Source organism: Anabrus simplex, chromosome 5 (assembly GCF_040414725.1).
Source record: "Anabrus simplex isolate iqAnaSimp1 chromosome 5, ASM4041472v1, whole genome shotgun sequence".
In the NCBI taxonomy this organism is placed as follows: Eukaryota; Metazoa; Arthropoda; class Insecta; order Orthoptera; family Tettigoniidae; genus Anabrus; species Anabrus simplex.
Genome location: NC_090269.1, coordinates 380,551,777 through 380,567,915, shown reverse-complemented (window position 1 = coordinate 380,567,915; position 16,139 = coordinate 380,551,777). Strand labels below are relative to the sequence as shown.

The 16,139-nt window shown below is 44.5% G+C and overlaps 1 protein-coding gene across 1 annotated transcript in view; it reads left to right on the top strand.

Annotated features, from left to right (window-relative positions):
* The first annotated feature begins 923 nt into the window (after positions 1 to 923).
* The window catches only part of LOC136874553 (pickpocket protein 28), a 175,761-nt gene continuing 160,545 nt past the window's right edge, over positions 924 to 16,139 (top strand). Inside the window, exon 1 of the mRNA XM_068227844.1 lies at positions 924 to 956. The gene's annotated coding sequence lies outside the window, so the exon portion shown is untranslated. The remainder of the gene's footprint in view (positions 957 to 16,139) is intronic.

Sequence of the window (16,139 nt, the reverse complement as noted above, 5' to 3'; positions counted from 1 at the left end):
TAAGTTAGGTACCATCCCGGCATTTGCTTAGAGGAGAAGTGGGAAACCACGGAAAGCTACTTCCAGGATGGCTGAGGTGGGAATCGAACCCATCTCTACTCAATTGACCTCCCGAGGCTGAGTGGACCCCGTTCCAGCCTTCGTATCACTTTTCAAATTTCGTGGCGGAGTCGGGAATCGAATCCAGGCCCCCGGGGCTAGCAGCTAATCACACTAACCACTACACCACAGAGGTGGACTTATTTATTACATACATATTACAGTGGCAGGTTATCGGGGTCCTTAAAGCTATAGTTACTACAGTTAGAGGTAGCGTGTTTTACTGTCCACTAAATTTATTGAATTACTATACAGGAATTAAACGTTATCACGTTTGTAATTTCCACTCGAAGTTTTTCTTTCACACATACACAAACTCGTGCGCCAGTGGCTTAACTTTAGGGTCTGCAAGCCAGGTGGGCCCGACGCGTTAAGGCTGCCTTCACACGTACCTCTTTGCGACCGCACCACAACCACACAATAGTGGTTGGCTGTGGGCGGTCTCAAGCTCTTACGGGAATGCAATATTGCTTTCGTACGTACCACACTCTGCAGTCAAGTACACCCAGTTTCGCAATCTGCGGAGGATATCACCCACAAAATCGTCGCTGGCAGTGGTCGAACGCAATTGAGGGCATTGGTGCAAAAAACAGATAATTCCACTCTTGGTCATAAACGAGGTAGAACATGCATAATACATTATATGATGATGTGCATGTTTTGGTGCATGAACCAGACTTGTATAGACTTATCAAACTCATGTTTAAAGCAAGCATGAAGACAAGCAAGTGTGGTGGCTCCATCTACATTAAAACGACTCCAAAGACTTAGTGACCAATCTTTACATTCTCTCTTTGCTCCTTTTAAGTTTGTATAATCTCCTTGTGGAATGTATGTTTATCAAGATGTTTATATAGGTTTGTTTATATCTGGTTGTTAATTGTGTGTGGTGCTGTGGGTAAAAGTTCAGACCTTGTCACGCAAGTTTGTATCATAGTAATCATGGCTGACGATGGGTGAATGGACGCTGCCATTGGTTGAAGGCTAGTCCACTGAAATGTCGTTCCCATAATTCAATACAGACAGAAGTTATGACCAACTTACGCGATGAAAAGACCTAAGAGTGAGGCAATGTCAAAGAATAACCATATGAAACAAATAAGAGTAAGAATATCTGGCTATGTTGAACTATGGTACCGGTAGTGATATTTCATAGGGCAAATCTTCAGGCGATGCAGAGTCCATTCGTGCCAACGCCAGCCACGATTATTAACGATTATATAACAACGTGATTGAATATAAAAAAGAAATAGAGGCCTAATTATTAGTAGTACGTAGCGTTCCCGACACCGGAAGAAAAAAATCACAACGAAATGTAACGTGAATGATAAACAATGTATAATAGAGAAGAAGAATGTATGTAAATGGAACCAACCTTAATGTAGTGGAGATTAGGCGACGACACGAAAAAACAACACGATTGAACTTCTCATTCACTAATAATTTGACGTGATGGACACACCATTCACATACTCTGCTATTTGAAATCAAATTGTGACGTACATAGAATTGAAGTAAATTCTTGAAGTTGTTCTTGTAATTCGCTGAAAAACTTGTTACATTAATAACACATCCATCGTACGATGCCATGTCAATATAATTAGATATGTTTTCTGTATCAACAATGGCCAGATGCACTGGATGCGCTATGTACGAAAAAAGAAGTAGTAGGCTTTGCTTCTATCAATCCTATCATTTCGTGACCAGTAAGCGACATAGAATGCCGTGGTGTATTAATGTGAAGAGAAACGTCATTGTGGTCCAGGGCTAAGTCGTGCGAGTCGTCTGCGAGAAAAATAAACATAGTCCAGGGCTAACCTAACCTAACCTAACCTAACCGCGAGTCGTCTGTGAGAAAAATAAATAACCTAACCTAACCTAACCTGCGATAAAATTAAACATAGTCCTAACCTAACCTAACCTAACCTAACCTAACCTATGTGAAAACAAATGTAATTGTGGTCCAGGGCTCAACAAATGTAATTGTGGTCCAGGGCTCAGTACCATTTAGTTCCTAAGTACAGTGGTTGGCAGCATCGGCGAGTCGTGCAAGTCGTCTGCGAGAAAAATGAACATAGGACAGTCATACTGCGCGTAGATATTGCCGATGCAAGCGGTAACCATGGTACTAATGTTGCGTGACATAGACTGAAGTTCTAATGCTTACTCGGTAAAACAGTGGTGACCCCGACGTGATAAAATAAAAACGTTTGCATTCGAGTGTTATGCAGTGTAACCGGTGACTATTGTGTTTCTGTAAACGATGCCTAACACTGACAATACGGAAGGAACACTATCAACAGACATTTACGAGAATAGAAATGCACATATCACACGCGACTCGATTAAAATACTACCCATTTGGCGAAAAAACGTAAAATTATGGCTGATGCAAATCGAAGCACAATTCGCTACGGCCTGTATTATGGAAGAATTGACAAAATTTAATTAATAGGATCGCTCGAGCCTGATGTCGCAGAGCTTGTAAGTGACCTTCTGAATCGACCACTATCCAACATACCTTTTACTGACCTCAAGTCTCGTCTTATAATTGAATTCGAGGAATCAGAAGGACGAAAGGTAACCAAATTTTTAACAGAAATCGAACTTGGTGATAAGAAGCCTAGTCAGTTACTCAAAGAAATGCGAACCCTTGCTGGAACACAAGTTCAGGACGAATTTTTAAGAACTATTTTCATGCAAAGGCTACCAGTACATTTAATGTCTATATTAGCATCTTCCAGTGATACACTGGACAACCTAGCAACAATTGCAGACCGGATATTGGATTACTCGAGCCCTAGGGTATCTGCTATTCAGTCGCAACCGTCAGCATCACCCACCGATAGGATTTCTAGGCTTGAAGAACAGATTGAACAATTAACATTATCAATAAATAGTGTTCTGAATCGACCACAGTATCGTTCTCGCTCAAAGTCCCGTTCACCTCACCGTAAACATTATCAATCACGTGGTTCATTACGCTGGTACCATTTCACATACCAACAAAGGGCGAAGAAGTGTACTCCCCCATGCAGTTTTACTCTTACTTCTAATTCGGGAAATGCTCAGGCCCCTCGCTAGAGGCGGCACATAGTGACGTGGGCCGTGTCAATTCTCGCCGCTTATTCATTACAGACTGCTCCTCTGGCAGGCGATTTCTGATCGATTCAGGAGCGGATTTGTCCGCTCTTCCTCCCACAGCACAAGATAAAACGTACGGCGAGCGCTTAATTCCACTTGACTTTGGTTTGAGACAATAATTTTTGTAGCCATTCATGTTCAGCAATCTCTCCTCGGTGCTGACTTTCTTAATAACTATGGCTTGTTAGTTGATATAAAACACAAACGTCTCTTAGATGGCACAACTAATTTATCAACCCACGCACTACCAGTGTCTTCACCTGTCTCAGGAAGTGTTCATTTACTCGACCCTCACAACAAATACTCTGTTCTACTCCAAGACTACCCAGGCCTACTTCGGGACAATCCAGCATTTACTGCAACCGACATGCATTTTTTCCACACCATCTCTACAATCGGCCCACCAGTCACTGCCAAAGCGAGAATGTCTCCCGATAAACGTGCTCAAGCGAAGATGGAGTTCCAGAAAATGATCGACTTGGATATCTGCAGACCTTCGGAAAGTCCTTGGTCCAGTCCTCTCCACATGGTACAGAAAGAAGATGGCTCCTGGCGACCCTGTGGGGACTACAGGGCCCTCAATGCCATCACAGTTCCAGACAGGTATCCTATACCTCATCTCCAAGACTTCAATACCAGACTATCAGGTAAAACAATTTTCTCAAAGATAGACCTAATCGGAGGTTTCCACCACATCCCAGTCGCAGAAGATGATGCGGCCAAGACAGCTATTATAACCCCTTTTGGTTTATTTGAATTTGTCAAACTTCCATTTGGCCTGCGAAAGGTACGGTACATGGACTCCATTTTGAGAGATTTGGACTTCGTGTTTTGCTATCTTGATGATATCCTGATTGCATCTCAAAATGAAGAAGAGCATAAGCATCACTTAAGAATACTCCTTGAACGACTGCATAAATACAGTATCAATGTGATTTCAAAATGTGTTTTTGGTGCCTCAGAAATTTCCTTCCTAGACTACAGTGTGTCATCTTCCGGCATTAACCCACTCTCCGACAGTGTTGATGCTATTCGCTCATTCCCACAACCTCGTACTATTGCTGACTTGAGACGATTTCTTTGTAAAGACACACGCAAGCGTGATTGCAGAGCGGTTAACTGTACACCTGAAGCAGTACAATCCTGCACACAACTTAAGGAACAAATAGCAAATGCCACCCTTCTGGCGCATCCGTCAGGTGACTTACCGTTAGCATTGCTGCTTGACGCATCTGACTTCGCAATGGGAGCTTCATTACATCAAATCCGTGACACAAAGATGGAACCACTAGGGTTCTTCTCAAAGACTTTCTCCAATACACAGAAGAATTATAGCACGTATGACCGTGAATTACTGGCAGCTTATTCATCTGTAAAGTACTTTCATCACTTACTAGAAGGCAGAAATTTTACCATCTTTTTTTTTGCTAGGGGTTTTACGTAGCACCGACACAGATAGGTATTATGGCGACGAAGGGATAGGAAAGGCCTAGGAGTTGGAAGGAAGCGGCCGTGGCCTTAATTAAGGTACAGCCCCAGCATTTGCCTGGTGTGAAAATGGGAAACCACGGAAAACCATTTTCAGGGCTGCCGATAGTGGGATTCGAACCTACTATCTCCCGGATGCAAGCTGGGAGATAGTAGGTTCGAATCCCACTATCGGCAGCCCTGAAAATTTTACCATCTACACTGACCACAAACCTTTGACATTTGCCTTTCAACAACGCCTTGATAAAGCGTCGCCCAGACAACTTCGACATCTAGACTTCATTGGTCAGTTCACGACTGACGGTACCTACGTGGGAAGACAATATTCCAACTGACTTCTGTTCACGCATCTCATCCATTTCCATACCATCACAACCATCATTTGATGAAATTGCCCAAGCACAGCCATCTGATGATGAACTTCGCCAACTACAACAATCCGCAGAGACAACACTCAAGTTCAAGACCATTACATTGCCATCAGGAGCTGAATTAATTGTTGATGTTTCTACAGGAGATGAGAACTCCGACCATTTTTGCCAAGTCAGTTCCGTAAATTTGCATTTGATGCATTGCGCAATATGGCTTACCCAGGTATTAATGCATCTATCAAACTTGTTCAACAACGATATGTATGGCCGTCAATGAGACAAGATATTCAATTTTGGACTAAATCCTGTGTAGCCTGCCAGAGTTCTAAGGTCACGAGGCACACTACCTGCCCTATAGGCACATATGAACCAGTGGACCGCCGTTTTCCTCATATTAACATAGACATCGTCGGCCTTCTTCCTCCGTCTGAAGGATACACCTACATCCTTACTATAATTGATCGTTTTTCAACCTGGCCGGAAGCTACGCCCCGGACGGATATAACAGCTGAAGCAGTTGCATATGCCCTGCTGCACACATGGATAGCTCGATACGGCATACCATCTGTTATCACCACTGACCGAAGCAAACAGTTCGACTGTTCTCTTTTCAGTAACCTGATGAAACTCCTAGGCATTCACCACATCAAAGCAACTGCGTATCACCCTGCTGCTAACGGGAAGATCGAACGTTGGCTTCGTCAACTAAAAGCTGCACTGCGTACACAACTCTCCAGCAACTGGATGCCCCAACTTCCGCTAGTTCTTCTTGGTCTCCGATCTAACATCATACCTCACTTAGGTTCTATTCCTGCTGTATTAGTCTATGGAGAACCAGTGAGGTTACCAGCAGACTTCGTGGAGGAGACGCTACCAATGACAGATGTACCCTCCTTTGTCTTCAAACTCAAATAGCACATCAAGTCCTTATGTCCAGTTCACCCAATGCACCACTCAGTGAGAAAGACATTCATTCCCTCTGACCTAACTTGATCCCATGTATTTGTTCGTCATGATGCAGTTCGGAAACCATTACAGCCAATCTACGACGGACCCTTCGAAGTACTCACTGTGTACTAGAAGAGAGAAACATTTTGTGATTCAATTACCCAACAGTGAACAGACCGTATCAATAGACAGAGTGAAACCTGCTTTCCTTCTAGATGACAAATTTCATTCACAAAATGAAAAACAATAGCCCACCTACCAAGAACTACAGAACAATCCTCCATCTCCTGCAGTAGAAGAGAAGTGTACCCGTTCTGGACGAACGGATCGCTTTCCAGCTAAATACCTCTCTGTTACCACTGGAGAGGGAGTTTGTGGTGGCTCCATCTACATTAAAACGACTCCAAAGACTTAGTGACCAGTCTTTACATTCTCTCTTTGCTCCTTTTAAGTTTGTATAACCTCCTCGTGGAATGTATGTTTATCATGTAGGTTTGTTTATATCTGGTTGTAAATGGTGGTGCTGTGTTAACAATAAATCATTGCCTTTTACCGTTTTCATTCTTGAATGGCAATTTAAAAAGCACGAGTCAAGTTAGCTTACTCCAAATACAGTAGAGACAATACGCGACAGCGAGATATCGAGGGACAGCTATTAGAGCTCTCTCTAGCGGGTAGACCTGAGAACTACTGATTCTGTCATAAGAACACGTGTATTTGTGTGTGAAGTTTTTGGTGTTATTTATGCGTTTTCAGTGAGTGGACATAATTAAATAGTAGCGTGTATCATTCCTTGATATCTCCTCTCAACATGAGGGGAAAGGTATGTGCTGTGTTTGGCTGCAGTAACTATGAAGTAGAGAAGAATGCGCGGTCTTTCTTTCGATACCCTTATGACAAGAAAATGTAAGTAATATTGTGTTTTCATATATATTCTTCCAATGAAAAAGAGATTTTTATAGTACTTCATAATCTTCTGACCTGCTCGACCCATATTTTAACTGGCTTAAAATATAATACGCATATTTGATTGTATAGTGTAGCAGTTAACCTTCAATACTGATGTGTTGTTGTAGTTGGGATCTGTGGGTTTTGAAATGTCACAGAAGTGATTTGGATAAGGTATACAAGAAAGAAGGGATGTTACGCTTATATGAGAATTATAAGATCTGTTCAGATAATTTCCAGGCCAGCGACTTTAAAAATCCTCGACTATACAGCCAAGGGTATATTACATTTTTACTCTAATTGTACGTAAATATTCCTCAAAGCATCACTATCGACAACATTTTCATACTTTTCTTTCTTTTATCCCCCTTCTCAGATTAAAGCCAGGATTTTATAGATTTTCTTTCTGTTAGTAGGCTTCGTGTTAAGAGGAAAATTGTCCAGCTTTTAAATGTTAATTCATTGCATCATGTGTGTAAGGAATGTGCCGATATTTTTATTGACAAGTGTCTTAATGTGATGATACAATGTTTTTTAAATGAGAAAAGAGACAAATCTAACCGTAAAAGTTCAGGCAGGAATGCTGAAGCAAAAAAAGTAATTCATAAATGAAAGATCAAGCTATTTCACAGCAGTCCATTTCACATCTTGTTTATGTGTCTAATTTCAGTCTTTAAATAATAACCTTTTAAATAATTCTTCATTAAATTATCCAGAATTGCTTTAGCAACTTCGAAGTTAATTTCTCAATAATACTTTCTTTCTAGACGTAATTTATTTATCTATTTTCGTATATGCATTTCCATTGATATTTTAATTTAGCGCGACTTTTCAGGTCAAGTCACTAGGAGCGCCACCGTCGAATTGTCTCCCATTTTAACAAAGCTAAATTCCAAAGCGTCGTGTATTGTCTCTACTGTATTTGCTTATTCTAACACAAGAATGTGACTTTTAAAATTTCTCAATACAAAGTGTTTCAGTACAGTTCTGACGAGAAATACACTTTTTAAGGTCAGTAAGAATCAACAGGCAACCGTTATGTATGAGTTTTCACCTCTGAAACAGAAAACGTCCGCCTCTGTGGTGTAGTGGTTAGTGTGATTAGCTGCCACCCCCGGAGGCGCGGGTTCGATTCCCGGCTCTGCCACGAAAAGTGGTACGAGGGCTGGAGCAGGGTCCACTCAGCCTCGGGAGGTCAACTGAGTATAAAACATAAAGGTCCAATAATACTGCCTTGATGAATTCCCCTCTTAATTAATACAGGGATAGATAAAGCTTCGCCTACTCTAACGCTCTGAGTTCCATTTTCTAGAAACATAGCCACCCATTCAATCACTCTTTCGTCAAGTCCATTTGCATTCATTTTTTCCAGTAGTCTCCCATGATCCACCCTATCAAATGCCTGAGATAGGTCAATCGCGATAAAGTCCATTTGACCTCCCGAATCAAGATATCTGGTATACCTTGCTGGAATTCGACAAGTTGAGCTTCAGTGGAATAACCTTTCCTAAACCCGAACTACTTTCTGTCAAACCAGTTATTACTTTTGCAAACATAATCAGAAAGAATGCTTTCCCAAAGCTTACATGTAACGCATGTCAAACTGACTAGCCTGTAATTTTCAACTTTATGTCTATCACCCTTTCCTTATACACAGGGCTACTATAGTAACTCGCCATTCATTTCTTCGATTACAACACAGGAACATATACGAACAAAAGTAAATAAAAAACTGTTCAAGTAAAGCTTGAAAATTATCAAACAGCACAACGTATAAGCCTTCGCGCAAAGAGAGCTCGTTCGGAACTGAATTGACAGTTTGTTACTACACCTGGTCGTTCATTTTTGTTGAATAAATGTGTAATAAATGTTCAGCAGTAATTGTGCTGCGATCTCAGATGCACTACACATCAAGAAATTATCATTCTCTAACTAAAATGTGCTACTTTGGTATCAGTTTTCGTTGCTGTAGTTATTTTTCAATCATTTGATACAGGTCGTCCGCCTCCGTGGTGTAGTTGTTAATGTGATTAGCTGCCACCCCCGGAGGCCCGGGTTCGATTCCCGTCTTTGCCACGATATTTGAAGTGTGGTACGAGGGGTGGAATGGGGTCCACTCAGCCTCGGGAGGTCAAATGAGTAGAGGTGGGTTCGATTCCCAACTCAGCCATCCTGGAAGTAGTTTTCCGTGGTTTCCCACTTCTCCTCCAGGTAAACGCTGGGATGGTACCTAACTTAAGGCCACGGCCCTTCCGTCCCTCTTCCTTATCCATACCTTCCAATCTTCCCATCCCTCCGCAAGGCCCCTGTTCATCATAGCAGGTGAGACCACCTGGGCGAGGTACTTGTCATCCTCCCCAGTTGTATCCCCAACCCAGAGTCTGAAGCTCCAGGACACTGCCCTTGAGGCGGTAGACGTGGGATCCCTCGCAGAGTCCGAGGGAAAAACCAACCCTGGAGGGTAAACAGATAAAGAAGAAGAAAAAGAAGAAGAAGAAGAAACAGGTGTTTTGCGAGGTGCGTGGCGCGGTGTTGCAAGAGACGGTATGGGCAAGTATTGTTTACAGCTGTGCTATGATAACTGCTGCTAGACACAACCAGGTGGCAATTCCTCTACGTACAAATTGTAAAACAAACTATTTAGATTGATTTTACAAAAGTGCCCGGACCATTTCCGTGGTGCGTGACATTACAGTAGACTATAACTTATATATACGTATACACTGACTGAGCAAATGTCATGGGATAGCGGAGCACTGATGCGCAGGTGTGCTGTCTGCGCACCACACGCCCCCTGTGCCAGCGGCAGTTGTATAGGAGACCTTGTGAGCAGTGGCTGTGCATGTGACAGGTGTAACATGGAACGTCGTCGTGAGCTGACACCGTTCGAACGGGGTATGGTGGTCGGTGCCCGACGAATGGGAAGTGCGATTTCGGAAGTGGTGTGGGAATTCGGCTTCACACGATCAACCGTGTCCAGAGTGTATCGTGAATGGTTGAATGCGGGTGTCACCGTCCACAACAGACGAACGACTGGCCGTCCAGCCACCCTCGATGACCGTGACCGGCGACATCTGAGACGGATTGTCAATAGTGACAGACGGGCGACCGTGCAACAAATCATGGCTCAATTCAACACAGGCCGTGCTAGACATGTCTCCCAGTGGACAATCCGTAGGAACATGGTTTCTATGGGGTATGGGAGCCGGCGCCGCAAACGGGTGCCACTGTTAACCCAACGTCATCGGGCACAACGACGCGCATTTGTCGCCAGTCACCAGGGATGGACACTGGAACAATGGCGTAACGTGGTATGGTCGGACGAATCACGATTTCAACTGCACTATGCCGATGGGGGGCACCGTGTATGGCGCAGACCACATGAAGCGATGGATCTCGCCTGCCTCGAAGGTGTGATCCAGGGCGCTTGTGTCTCTATTATGGTCTGGGGTGCATTTTCCTGGTATGGAATGGGCCCCCTATTTGTTCTGGAAGAGACTTTGAATGGCACGCGGTATGTTGAGCTGCTCGGAGACTATCTCCACCCATTTTTGGCCTTCCAGCGCCCAGGCGGTTCTGCGGTGTTTTAAGACGATAACGCGCTGCCACATTGCTCCCACGTCGCCCGGGAATGGTTCCAGGAACATGCAGCGGAGGTCCAACGACTGCCATGGCCACCCAGGAGCCCCGATATGAACCCTATCGAGCATATCTGGGATGTCCTGGAACGCAGGCTCTGTGCCATGGATCTTGCACCCACGAACAGACCAGCATTGGAGGCCGCTCTGCAGTGGCGGCTGGTGGTTTAAAAGTTCAGTGGTGCACAGTTTTTACCAATGATATAATATGATTACAGGCTAATTTTCAAATCTAGATACATCAACAATACCTTTTTATTATTAAAAATAAAACAAACATTTTATATTTCTATTTTCAGGAATATTACTATAACGCATTAACATTTTTTCATTTAAAAACTCTTTTACCATACTAAAATGAAACACTTTGAGGTAGCCTAATTCCGGTATTGAAAAAATATCCTTTTGTAACGTATCTGGTTTCGAAATTAAACGTCGCGTGGGCCTTCCCATTCGTTTCACCTCGGATTGTTCCTCAGCAGTCCGTTGCGGAAACGGCCCAGACATTAAAGACTGCACCGAATTCATGATCTGGCAAAATACCACTAACTGATAAAAACGCACAATAATAAAAACACACATGCTGACACGAATGTTTACACAATGAAATCAATAAGCTACTTAGCTTGTACGCACATAACAAAGCTCACGACTATATTGAAAGAAATGGCGGTTTTTATTATCAAATTTAGAGACATTAGTTATATATCCAACCACGGCCGACTTGATGCGTCGCTCTAGCCAGGACGAATAGCTCCAACTAGCTCCTTACCGAGCGCAGCAAGGGATCCAACCGGCCGTGATCCAGCAGATGAACTTCCATCTGGTGTCGCTAGATGACACTCCTGTTCTATAACAGAATCTCACATTGAGCAGCAACGGTCTCTAGCGACTTCGCTAGTAGTTGGTTACGTAGGAGCACGGCCGATTTGATGCGTCGCTCTAGGTAGCTCCTTAGCGCAGCGAGGGATCCAGTCGGCCGTGGTAGGAGGAGCCAGGTTGATAAACCTCCATTTAAGCAATGTATAAGAAGCCACGCCTATCTTTTCCTCTCCCCGCGCACCCCTCTAGCAGCCTAAAAGCACACTTCTAGCAGCCCCGCGCACCCCTCGAGCAGCCCAAGTTTCATCCTACCTCAGGTTGACTTCTCGCTGCAAACTTTTCGACTCCTGCAGTGAACATCTAAGAGTAACGGCTTGTTAAGTACCCTGTAGTCAATATTTGCTCTTTCAAGCTCTTGAAAGGTTTGTCTTGCTGAATAAAAATACAGTAGTTGAGTAATCCAAATGATAAAAGTTTACCTAAAATAAACATAAAAATTTAATGGGGGTAGCGCAAACCTGCAACCTTATGGAGAAACCGCCCCTGCCGCTCTGCAAACGATTTGGTGTCAGCTGCGTCCAGAGGACTACCAGGGACTTGTCGACTCACTTCCACGGCGTCTCACTGCAGTTCGCAGGGCCAGAGGAGGCTCCACACGCTATTAGGTGACTATCCCGTGACATTTGCTAAGTCAGTGTATATGAGCTATATATATATCCGAGGTGTATGCGGGATCCCTTAAAGGCCCGGCCCCACCTACATAGCGGGCCCTGTAAGCCCTAACATTACGCCCCTGCTTTCCCTCTGAACACCGGCGCATGGAACTCCTGTTCTCACACGGCTTCTCACAGCACAGTATCGTTCCAGAACATTTCACTACTGGCGAAGCTCGTTGAACTCAGCGCAGCATATTGACGGACTCATTCCCGACGTATGACTTGTCACCGACTCGCGACCTTCTGCTTACGTTCACTCACGAGCACCGACTCCGGGAGGAGGGTGGGTGTAATGGTTCTCGAGCACTCCCCCTCCCCCCAAATTTTTTGTTGAGGGGTGTCCAGTGACCTCCACAAACAGGGAGAAGAAAGATTTTAAAAAGACGTATTAACAGAAGAAAAAGTAAAAACGGTGATTTTTTCATACTAAGGTATTTTTGTCACTGAATTACTAACGGGAGGAGGCGTGGATGGCAAGGGATTAAAGAGCCCGTTAAGAAACTATTGGTTACTTTATTCTCAATCAGAAGTGAGTTATATGGATAGTTTATTTTCTTTCTTTCTTTCTTTCTTTCTTTCTTTCTTTCTTAATCCATTTGGTTTTTCTCTCGGATTCAGCGATGGATCCCACATCTACCGGCTCAAGGAGAGTGAGACTTTTAGTCGGGGGTACAACTGGGCAGGAGGACCAGTACCTCGCCTAGGGGGCTCGCCTGCTATGCTGAATAGGGGCCTTGTGAGGGGATGAGAAGATCGGAAGGGGTGGAGAAGGGAAAGAGAAGGAAGCGGTCGTGGCCCTAAGTTAGTGCCATTCCGACATTTGCCTGAAGGAGAAGTGGGAAACCACGGAAAACCACTTCGAGGATGGCTGAAGAGGAAATCGAAACCCCCCTATACTCACTTGACCTCCCGAGGCTGAGTGGACCCCTTCCAGCCTTGTGGCGAAAATTTCCGTCAAACGATCGACTTTTCGTAGGAACACACTCTTTATGAGTGAGAATTAGAAATTTCGCGAAGATTTTAAATTCTCTACTAAAGACTTTCAGTCTGTTATTATTGTACTAATAATAAATGCCAAATTTGAAGCAATTTGCTATTTTAAACTCAGCTGGGCATCATTCTGCGAGAAAAGTAGGCTGTTTTTTTTTCTACCTTAAGATTTAAAAGATACAATTTGTATTTTTTAAGTTTCCATCTGTTTAACTCACATATTATCTGCAAGCCTCTGTGAATTAACTACACGCCTCCACAATCTCTCTATTTGCAAACAGCGTTTTGCTCTTGTCGAGTCCCATTCCACTTATCTTCAAATCATTCCAAACCGAGTCTAACCACAGCCGTGTTGGTCTCACTCTGCTTCTCTTACCCTCCATGCCCAAGTCCGTTATTCTCCTCCATTCGCCTTACATTGCCTCACCACAAGGAGGAGGGAAGGAAATGGCCGTGGCCTAAAGTTAGGTACCATTCTGGCATTTGTCAGGAGGAGATTTGGGAACCACGGAAAACCACTTCGAGGATGGCTGAGGAGAGTTTCATCCATCGAGTTGTTTACTGATTTAGCTCATTCCGATCCCCCTGTGGGTGGGGATGGTAGGATACACGGTATACACTGTCTGTCGTAAGAGGCGACTATAGCGGTCACAGGGGCTCTTAACTTGGGAACCTGGGGGTGTTCGACCACGGGACCTTAAGCTGAGTCCTGGCATTGCTTCTACTTACTTGTGTCAGGCTCCTCACTTTCATCTATCCTATCCAACCCCCTTGGTCAACTCGTGTTCTCTTCTGAATCCGACGGTATTAGGCTCCCGAGGCCTAGGGAGTCTTTCATTTTCACCCCATTCGTAGCCCTTGTCATTCTTTGGCCGATATCCTCATTTTTCGAAGTGCCGGATCCCTTCCTGTTTCCTCTCTGATTCGTGTTATACACTGAGTGGCCAAAAGTTATGTGGAGACACTGAATGTGATATTAATAAGGAGTTGACCGTGCGGTTAGGGGCTCGCAGCTATGAGCTTGTATCCGGAAGATAGTGGGTTCGGACCCTACTGACGGCAGCCCAGAAAATGGTTTTCCGTGGTTTCCCATTTTCACACCGTAATTAGGCCATGGCTGTTTCCTTCCCAGTCCTAGGCCTGTCCTATCCATCGTCGCTATAAGACCTATCTGTGTCGGTGCGTCGTAAAGCAAATAGCAAAAAAATAAAATAGACTAATAATAACGAGCTGCTCCTCCGCGAGCCCTCAAAACGGCAGCAACATGGCGAGGCATCGACTCGACAAGGTTTTGTAAATGTTCTGGAGGGATCTGGACCCATGCATCTTGCACTGCTACCCACAGTTGTTCTTGTGTAGTTGGTGCGGGGTTCAGGGAGCCTACACCAGCATCGACAGCTTCCCATAAATACTCAATTGTGTTTTAATTAATTTCGTGTGGCTATTTCTAGCCGAGTGCAGCCCTTGTAAGGCAGACCCTCCGACGAGGGTGGGCGGCATCTGCCATGTGTAGGTAACTGCGTGTTATTGTGGTGGAGGATAGTGTTATGTGTGGTGTGTGAGTTGCAGGGATGTTGGGGACAGCACAAACACCCAGCCCTCGGGCCATTGGAATTAACCAATTCAGGTTAAAATCCCCGACCCTGCCGGGAATCGAACCCGGGACCCTCTGAACCGAAGGCCAGTACGCTGACCATTCAGCCAACGAGTCGGACTACTCAATTGTGTTAAGATCGGGGGATCTGGACGGCCAATCCATGGTCGTAACTTCACTAGAGTGCTCCTCCAACCACTTGCGTGCCACCACAGAGTGATAAAATGGCGCATTGTCCTGTTGAATTATGGCATCCCCATCAGGGTACTCTAGCGCTCCCTGCAGCCGGACAGTGGGACCTAATTGCGACCTTGAGAAAGGCGCCCATACCAGAACTGAACCACATCCCGCCTGGACACAACCTTGTTGGCACGCAGAATCCACAGCTTCATACGGCACACTCTGACGCGCCCATCAGCTCGATACAGCTGGAACCGGGATTCATCGGACCATACCACACGCCACCACTGTTCCATGGTCCATTGCCGATATTTGCGGGCCCAAGTATGTCGTTGATGTATCAGCAAAGGGACACGAGATGGTCGTCGGCTGGTGAAGCCTATGCGGTATAGTTGCCTCCTTACAGTCCTGCTAGAATTGAGTTCCTGATTCCCAACATTCAACTCGGCGGTGATCTGACTCATGGTAGCTTGTCAAGCGCCCAGTATGGTACTGCGGAGGTAACGTGAGGTCCGTTCGTTAAACACCTGTGGTCTTCCCGTTCGATGGTTTACGCGGATGGTAACATTCTCTCCGCGATATTGAAGATCTTCCCTCGACACTGTTGACCTCGGAATTCGCGTGTTATCTCTACAATGCTACGACTCATGCGCCGTGCGCCGATGATCATCTCCCGTTCAAAGTGGGTTAACTCGCGACGTGCTACTATCTTCATGACACTGGTGTCTGTGACAGACTGCTCAGCTACGCCGCAGCTAGCCGCAACGCTTAGGGATCATACACGGCATATTTTCTAATGGGACACGCTGTCCCGTGACTTTTGGCCACTCAGTGTATAGAGGATGCTTGCCTAGTTGTACTTCCTCCTAAAACAATAATCATCACCACTACCACCGACAAACGCTTGTTAGCTTCGATCAGTGCTTAATTTCTAGAGTAACACACCACAACGGCGTTCTGGCACCTCCTAGGGAGTTTTTTGCAGTGTTTGTAAGTAACAATAAAATGTTACTGGAACATAGTCCACACACTGAAATAGGAACTCTTTCTTTAACTTGAGCTCAGTAAAATTCAATATGTACTCATTAATAATAAAATTACAAGAAAATGTAGCTTTGTAGTGGTTAAATAGTAAAACGTTTTTAAAATGTCATTGATATTTTTGATTCCATTGGTTAGTCTTATCAGCTTATATATATAT